Genomic DNA, 20,720 nt, shown 5'->3' on the forward strand with positions numbered 1-20,720 from the left:
AATAATAACTAAAAATCTACTAATTCCTGCGAATAACTATTATGAGACTATTAAAACGAAGTATAATTAATCCTTAGCCCATAAGAATAATACGCAATGTTTATTTGAAAAATAAATTATGTCTTGCATAGGAAAAATATATTTAATTAAATACTGCAGCATCAGACAAAATATTATATATATCACTATACTATATGCTTTAAGTGTTATCTTATGTCATATATTGTTATATGTTATTTGTTAATCTTAAATACAATTAATATAAAAAAACTGGTTCAAGCCGAACACATACACACACACACACATACATTTATATTATATATGTTTGTTATATCACATGCACATTCCTACAGCGGACCCATTGATTGTTTGCGAGGAAATCGCCAAAGATCCAGACGATAATTGAAAACGATGTATTCATATAACGTTATAGGTATGACTGCAATACAATGTGACGTCGACGCGCCCATTTAAGGTTTAGGTAAAGTATTATATTATTTTAGGTCTAGACGCGTGTCGTGCCAAGGGCTGGACCTCACGGGCATGGCTCCAGGGTTCGAATAGTTGTTTTTCTTTTTTTCGATCAGGGTCCGGCGCGCATAGCTCTCACGCGTTTTCCGACCTTATGCATCCGGGGCGCCAAAATACCCACAGTTTTATTTCATACGTCTGGAAGCGCCCACGACCGTAATTATCGTGAAACCAAGCGGCGGCAGCGACCACGCGACGACGCCCATTGTACCGTGATGTCGCCACCGCCGTTGTAGCACTGCACGGAACTATTGTAGCGCAAGTGCTAATTATAACAAAGAATCGTTTGCCGAAGACGCGCGTAAATAGTATGACGGAGCGGTGACACGTGGAGAGATGATCGAAAAAAACGTATAGATAAACATTATATCCTTATGATCGTGTGTAATTAGATTCAACAGCCCCGTGACAACAACTGGTCCGTATAACGTCATCATGTTTTGATAAGGGTCAACGAGCTTGACTGTGGTGTTCAGGTTCCCGTTGAGCTTGCCTAATTGCACGTTGAAATTAAATAGCGCGCGCGCAACTACTCGAATACGTAATGTTGGTGTTATACACGCGAATGTGTATATAAACTGCAAACCATCATCATCGCATCTATATCGTATCGTATTATACACTCGGAAGCGTATGTCAATTTTACAGTTATTCGAACTCAGAACTCCAAAATAACAATCATCGACGAACACAACGACCTTTCTCGCGCACCTTGCCTGCTCGCGTATGTGAATTATTGTATTATATACGTTCGCGCAGATTATAAATTCCTATTTATGTGTGACTGTTTATTCGTGTGTATGTGCCCGCACGCGAACTGTGCGTTTATAGAATAACGACGATTTTTGCAATATACATACATATACGTATAATGGGTGGTGTGTGCGTATACGATACAAATGTATTTGATTCAAAGACTGTACGTTATCACTGACTTATGCCACCTGGATCGAAAACTGTAACTATAATTCAAAACGAATCCTAAATAAGTCCAAAATATTTATCAAATCCAAGGCAATTCTGTCGTAAACAGTTTTTATTTTATGTTGATTTTTAGAGAATCAATGTTATAATTGCGGCTAATAGTTTCATCATCGTCATCATTACCTGACCTAAAATAAAATCACTTAAAATCCATTAGGAAAATAAAAGTTGGATCCAGCCGAAAAGCATAATATTTATAATATTGCATATTGATTGATTTTATCGGATCGTGTTTTATATCGAGATTTCGCGGTAGATTTTGTATACCTAATAATTATTCGTCGTACGTATCTGAAGCACATATAGTATGCTCATTAGTTTGCCCAATGTTCACGTTTTAGTTCGCTGATAATCCTGCTTACAACAACGAGTGGTCGTCCGTCTAGTCGAGCACATCTAAGTTTTAAAAACAATCGCTGCTTACGGTCATGGGGTTGTAATGCATGTCCTTCGATGGAAAAGTAAAATCACGCAGATGCAAAACATAACAATCTTATGGCGTCATAATTTGTTTGCGCCGGACAAAATTGAATTCCACGCGACTACATAATAATAACACGATACATCACTATACACACTGCCTACATGCACGTGTTCGTGTATCGTCTGTCGACGAAGCACAATGGGACAGCGATGGTAATTACCATTATTATCATATTCTTTTTTTTTCTTTATTCTTTCTGCGTAAGGTAAAAATAATAGCGAAACGATAATGTAATCGAAGTGTGTGTGTGCGTGTGTCTGTATGTTCAGGGATGGAACACAATAACTCTGGACGGAAGGACGTACGCGCACTCTGAGCACCGATTGTCAACGAAACGCGTGCAATGAGTTACTATAATAAAAGTATTGTACCTACATGTGCCTGTATGGTATACAAGACGATCGGTTCGCGATTCGAACGATAATGGCAGTACGCGTTCAAGTCCAAGGCGACCGACGGCGAAATAATATGTTGTGTTCATTAATAAAACTCGCGTTAGACTGTACTCGCAAGCCGCGTTAATCTGAGCGGTGCCAATAGGTCTATGGGTAAAGATGTAAAACACTACTTCGTGGTAAAACGTCGGGCATTACGCATCAGCGATATCATTACGCTATCCCAATATTTGTATTATACCGATTTAAATGGTTTATTATTATTTCTTTTTATTTGGCCTTTAACATAAGCTTGTGTTAGAATTCAACATTTTTATTACGTAGTTGTCGTAAAATACGTGCACTCGTTTGAAATAATGATAAATGTATGTCGTTTAAAGTGATTTTTCGTTTTGACTCTGTATGTATGGTTTTACTAACGTATTATAAAAGTAAATACTCTGTGTTTAATCTCACAAGTATGTCCAGTAAATCTGTTACAAATAACAAATAATTGCCATAATAATATGTAGTTCTCTGTCGGTACTTGAGTTTATATTGAACTATCTTTTTAAACACCTCCGTTCTTCGAAGTTTTTTATTGGCTGTTCGAGTACAAAGCAATAAAAAAATATATTATCACTGGCGTGTCGTAGTGTGCGAGTGTATGTATAGTGTATAATATGTTTCAAGAAAAGAAATGAATTTCATTTTTCATCAGAGGACATTTTTCAATTTGATCGATAAAAAAAAAAGTATAACAATGTTTGGGTATATTGTATACCGCGTTTTCAATCGGACCGTATACATTTATTTATTTATGTATAAATTACATATAAGTTGGTATTGATAATAATGCAGCGCGTTTTTTCATGTACATTAAATTCGAATCTAGTGTGTAGACCCGCGTTAAATATTATAACTTTGTAATTTGTAAACCTTGTAAACACATATATACATTATTATGATTTAACCCTCGAAAAAAAATTGGAATCAATATTTGTTTGGTTTAATATGGTATGCTAACATATGCAGTGGTGGTTGTAATATCAGAAAAATTGACATGGCAAAATCTTTGTAAAATTCTATAGTTACCATTATTTTTAAGATTTAAGAAATTAAGAATGTTTATATCGGATATCATTGTTTTAGATGATTGTGTTTTCGTACATAAACAAGTACAATTTTTTGTTTATTTAAAATCTGAAAAAAAAAATTTAATATTATTGTATAATTAATTACATTGCCGTCACGTCAACAGCTAAATATCAATTTGGTTAGTTAACTGATTGAGTAAACGCGTTATTTCCCGTCTAATATTCAAGAAAAGTCAATGTAAGGACAGCAAAATAAAATTCGACAAATTGATATTTCAATGTAAACGCCTATAAACATTACATTCCTCTTATCGTAGGTGTACGAGTTCATGTTTGACGAGTATTATGTTAGCGTGTATCGTTAGCATAATAAACACCGCGAATAGTGATCTCGCATTATACATTTTAATTTAATTTTTATAATAATATGGAATTTAAAAAATCTATATATCTGTTATATCATACAATATATTTTTATTTACGATTTTATTATATAATGTGCAAACGAAGCAATCACAACTTGGAAAAACTTATCTTAAACTCAAAGAGCTTACAATCGGGACAGCCAATTCGTTTTAAAAACCGATAGAACTTTTTTCCATCGGTGGGTGGCATGATAAATGGTCTGAGTTCATTTTGCTTATTAGCTTATGATGTGTTAAAGTCCGATGAGCACAATGTGCCGCCAAAAAACGATAGTAAAAGCAATGGTTTCGGATAGAACGTTGGCAACGAAAAAATACTTGTCAACAATTGCTGCGTATATAGTCCGGACAATGACGATTAGCACATGATAGCTTCCAAGTCACCACCGCCGGGTTTTTTTTTTGTATATTATAATATCCAATGCGTGTAGATGACTTGTACGTATAAGCCCAAAACAGCAAGACTCTGCCCTTGGCATCGTCTTTGGATGATGTGTGAACCGGATGCGTGCGCGATACACAGGCTTTTCACCAACGAATATTTTTGATTACGACTGCTACTGTTGTTGTATGCCCGTGGTGCATACACGCCGTTGATCACCAGTATGTGTGTAAAGTTAACGTCACGATTAAGTTTTAATTTTATTTTCTCTCTTCTTTTCTCCGCAATGACACAAAACAACCTAAAAAGCTGTTCGTAATTTTCATCGACCGTTCTCTGTGATGACGAGCTCGTGATTGTGTTTGTTATTTTTAATTTTTTTTTCCCCTTCTGGCTTGAGTCAAAACCATCGCGTTTTTTATCTAAACTCACACACGACACTGCAATTCTCGTGTCTCGTGTTCACTGCTAATAGTTACACACATATTACAGGTTTGTGCGTGTGTATTTCAGTGTATTATGTGTTCTAAAAATGTATGTATCACCCTTGGTATCTTTATGATAAATCTATATATTTAAATACTTTTTTATTTACAGGAATCAATCAAATATTCTAATTGGTTGGTATAAATTTCAACATTATTTTTCTTCCGAATACAAAACAAAACATTTTCGTAAAAGCCATTTTTTTAATCATATTATTTAAAATGGTTCAAAAAAAAAAAAAATTATATTCCAATCGAGTGAAATTCAACTAAGTTGAAGCAAATTAAGTTTTTGTTTTTTTTTTTTTTATAAAAATAATTTTAGACTTTACCGTTCAATTATAATTTGCTTAATGATAACTTTGAAAAAACTTGAATTTAAATATATTGATTTGCCACTGAAATAATATATAAGAGTGGGGTTGTACTTCTAAGACGTACTGTTTACACTTATATACTTGTACTAATACTTTTACGTTACGGCTGCGGATATAATAGAACACGGTTGTCAATAGTTTAACGACAGCTGCGGAATAACGGTGTGTTACCATGTTATCATCATCCGATCCATATAATCGTGTCGACATATCATGTAGTATATACGTCCTGCATACTACTCGTACGCGAGTTGTTTTTCTTTTTCCTTCTGTATAAAATATGTATTACACTCATATAGTTGCTTGGAAAAATTTCTCCGTACATTAATATGATAATAGTTATATTATGTTGCTACTGCAATTTTCTCACGCGGTTTTCTTTGCCTGTTTAAGTTAAAAACCCGTTAAGCAGCCGTCATAATACAATAAAAATATTATTATTAACGTCCTCTCTCGTCCACCAAGAGCAAATCGTTGAATATATTGTGTTTACGGAATTAAATGTGCATCGTAATTTATAATATTATAGTTTTCTGACGCTGTTCCTGTTTACATAATCCTTTGATTTCGACAAACCATTTCGAACCCAACACATAGATTTATGTGTCTGTAGGTGTATGTATTTTTTTATAAGAAAAGCTATTTAAAATAAATATAATCGTATCAGTAACGCGAATGCAAGTGTGCCGATCAACCGACATGTGTGTCGTTATTTTAGTTTCTCGGATAATGTGTATAATATATTATACACATTGGTTGCCACTACATTCGTTTGGTCAAACGTCCGTCCGTGATTCACAACGCGTATATTTAATAATATAATGTTAATAATGTACTGCGGTATTTCCGGTGAGCGCAACAAAATCTATTTGATCGTGTGTTCTCGCACGCCCGTTAAACCGAACAAACCTGCACGTGTAAGTACGTTATATATACTAGTGTACGCGCCTACCAACATTGGCCAACAAAATAAGATTTTCGCGTCGATAAATGTGATAAACGTACGCAAGAGCCAACAATCGCGACATAAATCAAATGTACATATAATATGTGCACAATAATGTTTTTTTTTTTTTATAAACATCGTGTTACGATTATTTATTTTTCGAAATTGTCGTTACATAAGTATCGATTTTTCGGGTGTTTTCGAAAACGCCAGGAGCAGTGTCCATTATAAAGGCAAGGTGAAGTTTAGACGTTTTCTTACGAAATTTATCAAATATTTCCGTTACATCCTGTGTACATATAACCTTATACACGCGAATAAACTCGCGTTTTCAAAGTACTCGCACTGATTTTTTTTTCTTTCCGTCCAACCCGTATTTCTGATGACGAACAAACGAGGAGGAGGGTAAATATATATAAGCGCTCACGTTTCTGCAATATTTACCATTACACGAGTCATGCGGTTGTCGCGTACTTGTAATACATTTATACCTTCGATCCAACGTACATAATGGCTGCGGTTGTCCGGTTCGACGTGCAACGACAACGTGCTTGCCACACGCTTCAATAATATACGTATAAATATCTGTGTGCATGAGTTTGTGTGTGCGTGTATGTGTATCCGTTGATCGATGCATTCGCTTAAATCGTTTAACAAATAATGTGACAGCAGAGCACGAGAACGCCAGCGCACACAGACCAAACGCAGCCCATGTATGTTTTTACGCGTTATGATCGTCGAGCAGTCTAAATAAATCCGACTTCATTTTCATTCGTGTACCATTCTCAACGTCGAGATAATTTTACATTTATACGCATTTAGAGAGTTTAATATAAATCATAGTATATTGTAATGATCATATATATACTTAAGTATATATATATTAGAATACGATTTTAGTGTCCGAATACATTTTTGGTGTAATTAAACGTTAAAGTGTAATCGTGTTTACGACCGCAAGCTGTTACTAAAAAACTGTAATTCATTTTAATTACAATTATTACTATTATAATTGTTCACATCTGAACACTTACTGTGCCCCGTAATGTATGTGAATTAAAATCCTTTTAGTCAGTTGCTGTTAAATATTTTTTTCGGGCCAAATCTATGGTCCGGGCGTTGAAAAAGTGAAAAAGGGAGGGGACGGAGGAAACAAAATACCAAACAGGTCGTGCGCGTTGCATCCGCATCAAATATAACATGATATACGTGATCGGTTACTCTCAGAGTGGTGTGTCCAGAATTTTTTCTCGAGGGTTAATCAGTTGTCATAGAACGATACAGAAAAACTATAATAATTACAAAATAAGTATTAAAAAAAAAAAAAAAACACTATTTAATACCATAAATCGCGTTTTTTGATATATTTTGATTGAAGAAACTACGTATAGTACCTACATCTTATGTAAGATTAAATGTGTAATTTAGAATTTTCTGCGATTTCGTTGGGAAGGCTGTAGTCCTGTTATCTCTATCTCTCTCTATCCACATTCACATGGTCGTTTTCTCTCGAAAATCCGCAATACGTTGGACGTGCCTATATAATTTAAAAAGCAGAACATTTGTAAAGACTGAATATACGGATAATCGTTTTACTCATTGGCGTCTAGTAACAAGGCATTCGTAATATTATTTTCTATATATATACCATGTTTATTGTGCTAGTATATATATATATAAATATAAGTAGTACCTGTATAAGTGTACTCGTACCTATTTATTGTACAATGGGTGGCGGCCATTATGAGCGGGTATAGTGTGCGTGTAAAAGAAGGTGTTTTTTTGTAGAAGAACCAATACATTTTCATGTGTGGCACTGTACTTTTAGACGAAGAAATCTAATAATTACTAAACAACACGGAACATGCGATACATATATACTCGCTGGAATAAAGAAAAAATAAAACTACCATTTTCAAGTGAAGAACGTGAAAAACATGTTTGTCAGACGTGCGTTTTAACCTAATGTCAAACTATATCGTCTTTAATCGACCATGTGGCATAGTATAGTATGATATAATATAGGTTCATGGTTGTAAATCATATTTCTATGATTCAAAGTTCAGATTATTATACTCTTCGACGATTCACTCTTTTGTTCCGAGGTGGCTATAAGCATTTTGATTCAAACATACCAATAAGTTGATAATATCCTACGCTAATCGACTATTCTTCTGAACATTGACGAGTATGTTAATCTTAAAGTTATGTTATTTTTTCCTGTGATCAAAGTTCCGAGTATACTGCAAACCTATAACAAAAGTCTGTATGACGAAAATTCAAGACTAATTAAAATATATGCAATCCTTATAATTTATTATTGTTTTAAATTATACCTAGATAATGAAATAATACGAAAAGCAAATCAGAAAAATCTATAATTTTAGAATTTTCTGTTAGATCTAGATATAATTATTAAAGAATACATAACAATTAGACTTGGTATCATAACAAATCAACTTAAATTAATAATTATTCATCGATTATTAATCATTTAAAATAGATAATATGTAGATTATATTGGTTTTATTAAGATCATTTCATGAAAACTCAATTTTTTTCGTCCTTTTTTTAGAACTGTTTTGCAGTATATTAAATATTATTCGTATCTGCGTATATTATGATAAAATGACGAAAAACCGTCTGGTTCGTCATATGACGACATCAATCGCTGGTTATCGGAAGAAAACATCAGCAACAGCACGCAATTTCTTTATAAGGTTCGTCGACCTTTCTTGAACGCGACGGTGTATCTGTACACATTCGAGCACGCACACCCTTTGTAATTATAGTTATGTAAAATAGAAGCGGAGGAGAGAAAACGCATGTGGATTTCCTTGCATGGTTAGCAGAGTATTATATTATCTGTAAGCGGTATTATTATTGTACATTATATTTGTGCTATACTACGTACGCTGGCGCACATGCGGGGGTTACAGGAGGTGTTTAGCACCCCAAAGTTCTAAATTATTATCCTCAGTTTAAGATAAAAATATTACTTAAAGAAGATTATTTTCCTTCATGAGAATGAGTTTATTACAGTTTGCATTGATAATACACTTATGTCATGGATGTAAAATGTACATACGTTATACATATTTGTAAACAGTAAGAGTATTGAATATTTGAGTTTGTCATGTTACCTATTTATAACGTTTTTAGTATTATGATAATGGTCAAGTTTATTTTTAGTATTTATTGCTGGGTTACTATTTTAGGATTTTTTTTTTTTTACCATTTACTGGTTTGATCGCTTATTGATAAAAAAAAAAAAATAATATTATTGATTAATACTATTTAGTTATAATAAAGAAAATTTCTAAATTTATTACTAAATAGTAAAATTCCAAAATTTTGTGCTAGGTTGATGTAGGGGGCTGTGGAGCTATACCTACTATTGATCACCTAAGAATGAATAATTTTAGTATTTTCATGTTTTAGGATGTGCATTACGTATAGTGTGTACCTATATATTAGTATATACGTGTGACGGTTTCAAGACAAATTGAAAAAAGCGTGATTTTGAAAGGTTTTTCCTACTGTCGTGTTTTTCGAGTCCACAACCATAACAGTCACGTACACAATAGTGAAACTCTCTGGCAGAAGTGACTTGATGTTTTATTTTGCGTCTCACTGGACCACTAAGAACTTAGGGGGGATATAATTTTTAATAGTTTGTACTTATAGTGACCGGTAGGTGTAATATAAAAATGATAATCTGGTGAATAGGTTATTATGATATCAAGCATAAATAGTGAAAGATAAGTTGATTCAATAATCAATGAATAATAACGAGAAATTTATTTTTAAAATGTATTTTGTGATGGGTGGGTGTCGTTCTTGAACCACTAACTGAAAATAAACGAAATATCTTTGCAGTAGTTATGAACTGGGTAACTGTACCTCGAAAAAGTTTTCTCACTATCTTTAATTCAAAATTTTTCCGCCATGATCCGACAGCATACATTTTTTTTTTTTTTTTAATTTATTAAGGCTTCAACAACAAAAGTTTTTAGCCAGCATTCAATTAAAATAAATTATTAAACATTATATCACTTTAAAAACTTTGACATGTTTCGGATAATTTACAATTTATAGCTTAGGAAAAATGTATTGATTGCGTCCGTATTTTCTTCATTCAACACTTGGTAGAGTGTGACGAGGTTTTTAAGGAATTTGCGGGCTTCGGTGTATTTAGTGCAGTTTATGGCTATATGTTCTATTGTTAGTGTTTCATTTCATGTTTCGCATACTAGTGCTGGATATTTTTTGATGAGTTAAACATGTGTTAAATGTGAGTGGCCTATTTTAACTCGTTCAATCTTTACTTCCTTTCTTCTTTTGGTATTAGGAGGGTATTTTAATTTTTTTAAAAACAGTTTTACATTTCTCAGTTTGTTAGAGAGGGGTAGGTTTAAATAAAATGTTTGGCATTCTTCCATCATTTTGTGATGTATAATGTTGAAAGTTTCGGATGAGGTTAGTGTATTGATCTTTATGAATGAAGGAGATGAGGTGGTTTCGTAGGCTGTCGTATCTGCTTTCTCATTTCCGGGTATCCCAACATGTGAATGAACCCACATGAAACGTGTAGGGCTATTTATTTCAGATATCAATTTCTGTACAGCATATTTTGTTGCAAGACTCTTGAAGGATATAATCACATTTTGTTTCTCTCGTTGTTCTTGAAAATATTATTTGTCCGGTGGTATTTCGGGATATATCGCACACAGCGGGACGTCCAGTTCCCCGTCAGATTTCGGCGCCTGTACCACCACCGTCGCCGCTGTAGCTCGTTGTATAATCTCGTATCCGATACTGACCAATTGTGATGGAAGGGAAGACATATTTGTTGGTACGTGTTTTTGTACCTAGACAGTAAGATATACCTAATGCAACATGTATAATAAATTATTATAACGATTGCATTCCGACGCGCGCGCGGTCTCGGGATTGACCAAAGTCTATCAATATCTGTCATCTCCACTCGTTCAATCTCTCGCTCGTGTAGTGTATGTTTGTCTTACAGTAATTATACTCACCTGCGCACAACCGTGGAATCCATTAACATTGCTTGTTTATTCATCGACACGAAATGGAGGAATACATGAAAATATGATGATGATCAGACAAAATTGAAAACGTAACTAGGTAACACATAATTCATCGATTTCCCTAAAAACAACGTCCCCACACAAGTCACTCGATTTACAATGCGTATAGGTACGACTGTATGGATATATGTTTGTCGATATTTCTTTCGACTATTCCATTTCATAACGATTTATCTTTCGGATTGCAATTATCGCATTCGGGGCAGCAGTACCTATATTTTTACCGTTTCTACATGCGCACTAACGGTCGTAATGTCTATTAATACACGCGAGCTCATTTATATTGTTTACTATTTAATTATTTTTATTTTTTACTATTCGTATTATATTACATATTAAGTTCTGTAGGCACGCGTTTTATTTGTCGACCGCCTCTATCTGTTTCGTAACAACGGGTTCCTTCGACTTAGGTGTGTCGTCGGTGCGGCTGCCGCTTTTGCTGGTGCGAGAGGCTGTTTACCCATTTCAGGTCATGTCGTGGTGCAGCAGTAGCGCGAGTTACCCGTAGGCAAAGAGAGGGAGAGATCACGGCGGCGGCCGTCTCTGTAATACCATTGTTATTATGTATTATTGTATTACTATATTATACTATTATTTCTATATTGTACTACTACTATGTTATATTATATACGCCGCATACAATAACTGTACGATAACGGTGTACACACGTATGCGCACGTGTGTATAAAAATATTTAGTATCAGTTTTTTTTTTTATTTTTATTATTACGACGGATACCACCGTCGTCATCGTCGCCTAGGAATTAAGACGGGAAAGGAAAGAATGAAAAAAAAAAAAAAAAATGGAAAGATACGGTAAGAGAAGAATAAACTGACTGTGTAACACCACTACTATATACATCACTCTCCGAGCACCTGTACACATTAATTGTTAATGAGGAATGCGCGCGCCCGATCATGCCCTCCTTCTATGCGATATTCGTATACCTGTATTATACATAGCTCCGAAGAGACCCGCAGTCCCGTACGTACGCCGCCTCCGTTCCCCGGAAGATTTCGTGACTCCCCGCACGGTCCCCCTCTCCCGCCCTTACGCCGTATACCACATACCTGATGGTACGTATGACCCGAGGTGCATGGGCATTTAAAGATGTTGACCGTCCACAAGGCAAACACGACCGTCGTCTAGCACTGCGAGTTTGTTCGCGTACGCCGTGCGCGCGCTTGTGTATTATTGTTATGTAAAAACGACACACCTCTACGAGACGATACCATCGTTAATAAGCGAAGAAAAACCGTTTCCTTTTGCTTTTACCCCTTTTGTGTTTGTTTTCCGACATTTCAATTTTCGTCCCCGATTCGTACGATTATGTCATCGGTTTTACGAAACACCTATGTGTACCGGAATGCACGTCGTGTGCTCACATACACACACACGTAAATGTTATATTATATGTATATTTGTTTACCTGTGCATGTGTATACCCCTTAATCGTTAAGAAAACAATCATCCTGTTCATATGTACATATCCCTCTGCGAGGTCTCTTTCGACGGTTAGAAAAAGTCGTCGGAAAACGTGAATTGACATTTTGAGAACCTATTACAAAACCCGACTTACGCACCGATTGTTTCCACTGCGGTGCACCCGGCGACGCTATTTTTTTAAAAACTTTTTCATTTCGTTCGTTCAGTCCTCATGGCGCATAACCAGATTGTAATATTACTATTGTTATTCAAATATATTACGGGATCGAACTGATTTCATCGTAATAGACGCGTCTCAAAACGGGTGTGCATGTACGTATTCTTTTTTTATTTTTATTTTTCATTTATTTTTTCATTTTTTTGTCCTTGTCTGTTCGTATTTATAATATACGTTTTCCACAAAAAGTCAACAGCACTCTCGCTAAAATCCTCCGAGTTTATTTTAAACATGTTAAAAGGATTGTGTTGTGTACAACATTTTTACTCCGTCCCTTCCTCCTTACCAGGTATAACCTTTTTAATGACAACGTTCGTTACGACGTTAATCACGTTTAATCACCAGAACGATTGTAGTACGCCTTTGTTCATGCGCACCTCGTTCCTTGCACTGTGTAGCAGTGTACCTATTGGATTCCTCGTTCTTGGAGTGGGCTGCCAGACGAATATATAATCGTTCGCTTACCGCATTATACGTGATATTAGCAAAGCAATTTACATAAGCAACAATAACGATAATAACAGCACGCGGTCAGTGATCCGATGAGTGTCAAGAATATTATTGGTCTTTTATACGGACGTGCACGTCGCTTGCACAATAATAAAACGTATACGCACCATTACCGCAGCCAGTTGTGATGCGTCTTGATGACGATAATTATTGACGGTTTTATTGTTCAATATTCACATAGGTCCTTGTGTAAACATTATATATATATATATATATATATATATATATATATATATATATATATACACACCCGTACCGTGTGTACGTTTATCGTTGGAAGATGATGTCGTGTCGGTTAGACGGTTAGACCTAACCTAACCTCCCTGGAGATATTAAATTAAACTCTTGTCATCACGATTTAATAAAAATTGGATGACTAATAATATAATCCCGCGCTATATAAAAATAATAATAAAAAAATAAAAAATAAAAAAATGAAATAATAATGTACCGCAATTATAGATCACTGCTGTAGCGGTATCGATGACGACATAAGGAGTACGTCTGAAAACCGGGCTTCACGCATATCAATACTGTGATCGCCGCGCTTCTATATTATATTAAATTTAGCGTTATATTTAAAAACGTCGTTCTAATACGGCCGAAAAGATTATAGTATTATAGTATTGGCAAAATAAGTATACATGTTTACCGTACTAAAATATTTTTAAGGTGGATCATGAAAACGTAACGGGTTTACCGCATATGGAAAAAAAAATTGGCGCATTGTAGTACATTCTGTATAAAACGTATAATACCGTTTACCTGCAACCTGATACCTAGTATAACCGAATCGATCGATTAAAAACCAAACATTTCGAGAGTATCGTTAAAAAAAAATTCACTCTTCTCAGTGTCATTATGTACATTACATGTGCGTACAGGGATGGGCCATGGGAAAAATTCGATGGCAATGATACGTCCGGCCAAGTTCAAGGGCGTTTGGTTTCTCTTTCTTTCTCTCTCTCTCTCTCTCTCTCTATCTTGAGCGCCAAGTATACATGATAATATTATACATTATTTACGCCCACCGAGCGCCGCGGAATACCATCTCTTTCTCAATGTTCGCGTGTAGTAATCATATAATTACCTTACGGACGAGCTCAACGCTGTTACCGTATTATAATAATGATGATATAAAAATACGTGGCGCACACGAGAACTTACGTTTTTTTTTATTATTATTATTATTATTATTATTATTATTATTATAATGTATGTACAGTTTGGTACGTGTACTATACAAGCGTGGTAGAATTAACGCTATTATAATTATCATTATATTTTTCACTAGTTATTCTTTTCCTATTCCCGTTTACTCATCTATCGACTCAAACTGTTTTCTCGTAATAATAATTAATAACATGCCGCCACCGCTGCCGTTCGCACGACAATCATTGAAAACGTATTCCCTCGGCCGCGCGTGTAAGCCATGGACATAATAGTTTCAAGGATAAACGCGCTTACATATTGTGTTAAACTTGACTTGAGATGATAGTACAATACTATAATATAGGAATAATTATAATTAAAATAATAATATCTACTCATCACATATTTTAATGTATTCACGTGCGATTTTGAGAGATAGTTTTTAATGAAAGGCGCAAACGACGTTCATTAAAAACTATCTCTTTGCGTAACAAAAATATGATGTATACTTTAAAAACATTTCCCGTTGCAGCGAAATATTTAAAATGAGAGTATAATATATATATATAATGTATAACATGTATAATGTCTAAATTTTAAATGTTTCAAACAGATAATCTTTTTTTCTTATACGCGATGTTTAAGATGTTTCAGGCTTTCGATTTTTTTTCATGTTCGGCATGATATGCCGAATATTGAAAAAAAAGTTATTTTAATTGGGCATAATATTATTTTAAGAGGAATTAAAAATACCGAACCGTTGGACCATACTTATAAGCATCATCCACAATATCCGTGAGTTAGGAAGGATTGAAGGATTATAAATTTTATTTCCATACATGCGTGGTTTTATATAATATTGTGTTCAATAGATTTAAATTTTCATCCATGGCAAGAGTTTTTTTTGTATAAAAAATTATCATTTTGTCCCAAGTATTAATCAAATAAATAAGACGATTTTTTTTTACTTCGTACCTATTTAATTTTTTAATTTTATTATTTTATTTTTAAAGTATGATTTAGACAAACTAAGTTCTTTTTAATATTTGTTTGTACTTATCAATGTATGCCGAAATTCCAACAAAAACTGAACGAAAAGAACAAATTAAAAACTCAAACACAAAGAAAAATACGAAATTGAACCCTATTATATTGTACGTATATATAATATATTGTACGTGAAAGTAAAGCCGAGCTGCATTGTAGGGTGGGTATCGCACGACAAATACTATATACTAGAAAAACTGTTGACTGCGCGTTTTCTGAAAGAAATACAGGATATGTATGTATATGTGTGTGTACATGCGCGTGTGCAATTTGATTCGTATTATTCGTCCAAAATGTTGCAGAAAATGACCTATTCGTGAAATTCTTACACGAGAATAAAGAAATAAAAATGCAAAATAATAGTTATGTTCACAAAAATGACGGCGAAAATATGTATTGGGTATTCGCTTCGGTATGTATTGGAAAATGATCCGTTTTGACATATTGTTTCGATCGTAAAACGTATGTTCGCTTTATTTCTTGCAACGTGAATCATTATAACTATTCAATAAATAAAAAGCCATTGTTGTAGTACTTTTAGTAATACATAATTTTTGTATTCGTAGGCGTAGATACTGAATCGTATTAATTATAATAAAATTATATTAATAATGTAATATATTATTGGTATAATTGTATTATATAATTTATTTTAGCATTATAACTATTTTTCTTTTTGTAATATTTGATTTGTTAATATTATTATTGGTCGTAATGGTATGTAATATACTGTCAATTATTCTGTTAATAAAAGTTCCTTGGTGCAATTATTATCTGGATTTGATGTTTTATAGGAATGTAGTGTGACGAGTGGTGAATTCGATATGTTGCATATTACAGAAAAATTGTTAAGCGATTTTCTTAAGGCCAGAGTTTGTGATAAAATTGAAAGTATGCCTGGAAATCAGCAGTAGTGCTTTATTAATAATCGACTTAAAGTATAAATATATTTGTATGTCGTTATAACTTGTGAAACCTGTTTATTTTGTGCCGCATGCATAATTTATATCCGCGTTTGTGTACATGTAATACTTTTATAATACTCCTTTCACAAATCGTCTATAAATGTGTAATCGACAACATACATACTTATATATTTAAATTGTGTACATAATATATTATACAATGCATGTCGTACAACTCTTATCATAATATCAATGATCAATGTCGTAGGTATTAAAATGTGAACGTACTACTCAATCGGCTATTAACGAGAGGGTTGGACTTGGAGTCGATTTGTGTATGTGGTCAAGTAGAATTCATAACGATCATATCTTATGACGTTTCTATAATGGCCAAGGGCAACAAAATTGTTTTTCTACGTCGAATCATTAATTGATTATTTTTATTTTTCTAGGACAAGGAAAAATTTGCAGACCACCCCAAAACAACGAAACTACTGAATTGTTCCCGATTTTACTGTAAGTTAAATGTATTATTACGCAATATTTTACTGGCATACGCAGTAGTGTACCAATAGGAGGAGGGGAATAAATATAAAACCTCCCACAAGGGTTATAAATAAAATTCATTTTTGAAATGGTTAAAATGAAGTGCTTATCAATTATAATGGAATCACAAAAACATAAATTTTTCGTCCAAGCAGTTATAAAATAAACGTTTTATGTTGACATAAAAATCATGTTTACAATTTAACCCCCTCTTAAACATTGAATGTACGCCACTGGTCGTACGTACAACTATTGCTATGTGTGTCGAAATGTATACACAACTAAATCGTGTTTTGCATCTAAAACTTGAGAGAAAGTTGAAAAATGTGAAAAATGTGTTCTCGAGATACCTAATAATTAGGATATGTATTATGCGTTTTAGGCGCCGGTAAAGGCATTAACGTGTTGTCGTATGTGTATTACATATGTAATTAACCCCGCTTGTTATTTGGCAACTGCAATCCGCGCATTGACTATGACGTTTTATCCTCCAGCACCGACGCGTAAATCGTCAATAAACAAATACGATTCGTCTTAAAAACAAGCTATTGTTATTATGTGAACCAATGTTTTATAAGGTACTATCATAACGTTTCGGAATGTTGTATGGGTTTTCTATGCACTAAACCGAATATTGTTCATAACCATCGGTTATCGTGATTAATGGTAGTGTACATAGAGTTGCTCAAAGGGGGTTGCCAAGGAGAATTGGAATGCATTTTTCTACTTCGGTTCCTGGAATGCGTATCGAGTATTAAACGGCGAATTGGAGTATAGTAATATATGAACGCTCGCCGCCGTTCGCTTTCGTGTGGCGATTCGAGTGTAAATATTATCATTATTATTATTGTACTACGTCCGATGCACCGAGTTCTGTGTTTTATGTTCCATTAGTCTTACACACGCTACACTGATGTTTGAAAACGAAAAAAATAAAATATTAGTCCGTTGTGCGGTCGTACACGCTTGAAACAAAACGTGAGTAGTTTATAATTGTTTATTACCACATACATAATATAGTATTGATCCTTCGACAAGTGTACGAATCTGTTCCAAATACGTATGTGGGGCATGTAAATGTTGAGCTTTTGTTTCGGTCCGTAATTTTTCTACCACTCTTGTAAAACGAACGATATTCAATGTTGGCGGACAAAGCGAATAACATTTATTTTCAAAGAACAAAACGATTAATTGCAAATGGGGTCGAAACTAATTTAATGCCTTTACACATCGTACGGCGTTGAGCAAGGTTTTTTATTATTATTAATTGGTTCATTAATTATTCGCTCCGGCTATACCACGAATAATACAGTGATTGTAACCTATTGCGGTTATATACTTAAACGAGGTAGACGTGCGTATTTTTACTTTTTAACCGTAAACACTGTGCATTCCCTAGACTTCTAACGTTTTGCAACGTATACCGATCCCAGCTATATAGATTTTGAAACCATGAGAATATAACTAAATGGCATTTGGTGAAACAACAAAAACCCATAAGAAATAAAAATCCGTGGAATTGATCATACCTACATCAATGCGCCATAAATAATATAAATGTGTATCCAATTAAAACTTATAGAACCGCATTCGCAAGAGAATGTTGTAATATAGGTGTGCATATGCATATATATTTTATTTTCGATTTCGATTTAAATTTTGTTGGCAGCGTTGAAATTAATTTTCGTCCATCGCTCGTTGTAACGTTGTATTATAATATAAATGTGAGTGTGTGTGCGAGTGTGTGAGTATTATACGTATAATATAATGTTATGGGCGATATTTTTAAAGTGAAAATATTTCGCCGCCGTTGATAATCCGACTTTGGATAAATATAATTAAGTTGCGTATTACCGTAATCGCTGTAGCAACAATTGGATATATAAGAATCGGAAGAAACATATAACCTTATGTGCATATACACTGTGACAGTAATATTTAATAACTGACCTGCAGTGATAAAGCGTAATGCTACAAATCAGAGATGTATATAAGCTCTCGCGAGCATCAGGACCGATATTGTACATGACGGATTATAGTTATCGGGATTCAGTCGTCGCATAATCGTTCCATATACATATTAAAATCACACCAGATCCATGGCAGGTATATATATATAGTTTCGAGAGCCCAAATATGTTATAAAATCCGATTAAAAATACTACTGCAACGCTGTATTATAGATCCGTAGAATAATAATAATAATAATAATAATAATATTCGACTGTATAATGCGGTTGAATGTTATTGCACCTGGGTTCAATGGACGATATGTGTGTTCCTCTTCGTGTATACGTGTGTACGTCCACGCGCGTGTATGCGTGTGTGATGCCCAGGGGTTAATGAGAGACGTCGTTGTAGTATGGACCAAGCTTACATACACACACATACACACACATGCATGCTTAGACGGACGGATCACCGGCGCAAGAACGTAATCGGACGCGTTCATAATCCTGTACCTTGTCGTATAGGGTGATCATATACTAGGTGCCATCCCATCTTACTACCGCCGCCACCGCATTCTCTATTAATTTCTCCTGTGTCCATTATTATTATTATTATCATCATCATTCCCTCACCATCCGACTATTGTGATGCGATAGAAGCTGTGCACAGGACGTGACAAGGTCCAAGAATAACGACCCAGTGTATAGTACTATACTTATACTAGTGTATACTTCGAGGTATATATATACGAAAACATACCCACGTCTACGTCGTACCATAATGATATTATATCGGTATATTACACAGTATTATGACGATGAAAAAGTATACCTACACAATATTATTATTATACATATGAAACGTGCTTCACAGGTGCACTGCAGTTGTAAGTACAACCCCGAGGAATCCGTCTTTACAATGGATTTTTTTCTCGGGTAATAGAAATATAGTTATGATATGTTGCTTGGGTGATTTTTATGTAATCTCTAGATTTGTGATTCTTTCAAAAATACACCACAGTAAAATATTTTTTCAGAAACGAAATTCTTTGGTCTTTTATAATTTATCAGTTATTGCTACATTATATATATTAAACATGTATACAATTATCCTTGCTATATGCATCTCAGATATATTTTATTTAAGTTTTTCAGTATTATTATTGGATATTTTCATTTTTAATGCGCAACACAATATATTTTTTAAAAATGTACTTCGTTAAGTAAACTAGGCTTTTGTGTATACATTTTAGTATATATCGTGATATTATTAATGTTTGTTTAATTAATTAATTAAATTAAATTAAAAATATTAATAATTAAATAGTTATATATTAATATTTTACTATATTAATCGTTAAAGAATATAAGCAATGTTTAGTAAGTCATTTATTTTAGCATTTAAAGTTGAAAGAATTAAAATTGTAAATAAGCGTATGTACTTTAAATAAAGCCTATTTTACCATAAGCTATGTTTTCTTTTATCAAACATCGCAGAGTATATTTATTTAATATTATATATGTATAAGTATGTATGTATATAAATAAATTACTTTACAGATTCAAAAAGAGCACGTCTGTTTAACCTACTCACGGTAGGTTAAGAACGACCTTACAGGTGTACCAGCAGGTACTCTTTAGAATATTGGTTATTGTCTGGATTCAAAGGTTTTACTCACGGCCGAATGAAAAACGGTTCGAAATGGCTTTTATACATTTTTGGATTTTTATTTATCATGAACCTCTCTA

The 20,720-nt window shown here is 33.9% G+C and overlaps 1 protein-coding gene across 1 annotated transcript in view; it reads left to right on the forward strand.

Moving 5' to 3' along the window:
* LOC112690597 overlaps positions 1-20,720 on the forward strand; it is a 63,100-nt gene that overhangs the window by 15,520 nt on the left and 26,860 nt on the right. The window contains exon 2 of the mRNA XM_025564645.1: positions 16,929-16,992. The gene's annotated coding sequence lies outside the window, so the exon portion shown is untranslated. The remainder of the gene's footprint in view (positions 1-16,928; positions 16,993-20,720) is intronic.

Source organism: Sipha flava, unplaced genomic scaffold (genome assembly GCF_003268045.1).
Source record: "Sipha flava isolate LNK unplaced genomic scaffold, YSA_version1 50_pilon_pilon, whole genome shotgun sequence".
In the NCBI taxonomy this organism is placed as follows: Eukaryota; Metazoa; Arthropoda; class Insecta; order Hemiptera; family Aphididae; genus Sipha; species Sipha flava.